This window comes from Canis aureus, chromosome 1, assembly GCF_053574225.1.
Source record: "Canis aureus isolate CA01 chromosome 1, VMU_Caureus_v.1.0, whole genome shotgun sequence".
Classification (NCBI taxonomy): domain Eukaryota; kingdom Metazoa; phylum Chordata; class Mammalia; order Carnivora; family Canidae; genus Canis; species Canis aureus.
Window position 1 is genome coordinate 115,985,260 of NC_135611.1, and position 465 is coordinate 115,985,724.

A 465-nucleotide genomic window follows, 5' to 3' on the forward strand; every position below is an offset into this window, starting at 1 on the left:
AGAAACAAATACAGCCCCACCACGTGTCGTAGGTAAAATCCTTCGACCTCTGGGGAAAGAACACAAAGCAATGGTTGCCCAAAGTCAGTCTAATACCTCTCGCAAACCCACAAACACTCTCACATCCTCGGCGTCACGCAACGACCCAGAATCACGGGACATGATCTTATGTACAGAAGCTCACTGCACGGGACAGAAATCTTTGCCCCGTGGTGCGCAGGCACAAACGTGTGCAGCGACGGTCACACACAGATCGCCACACCTGAGCATTCAATAAGAGTCACGGACACGCGGAGCCTCACGGTTTGCTCACACACAGCCGCGCACGGCCACTTGAGCGCCCGAGACCTACCTACTACGAGAGCAGCCAGCTCGGTACTCACACGCCCCGGTCGCGGCAGCCTGCGCAGGCGCGGAGTCGAGGCGGGCCTTGAGGGTCCTCTGGGAAATGTAGTTCAGCAAAGA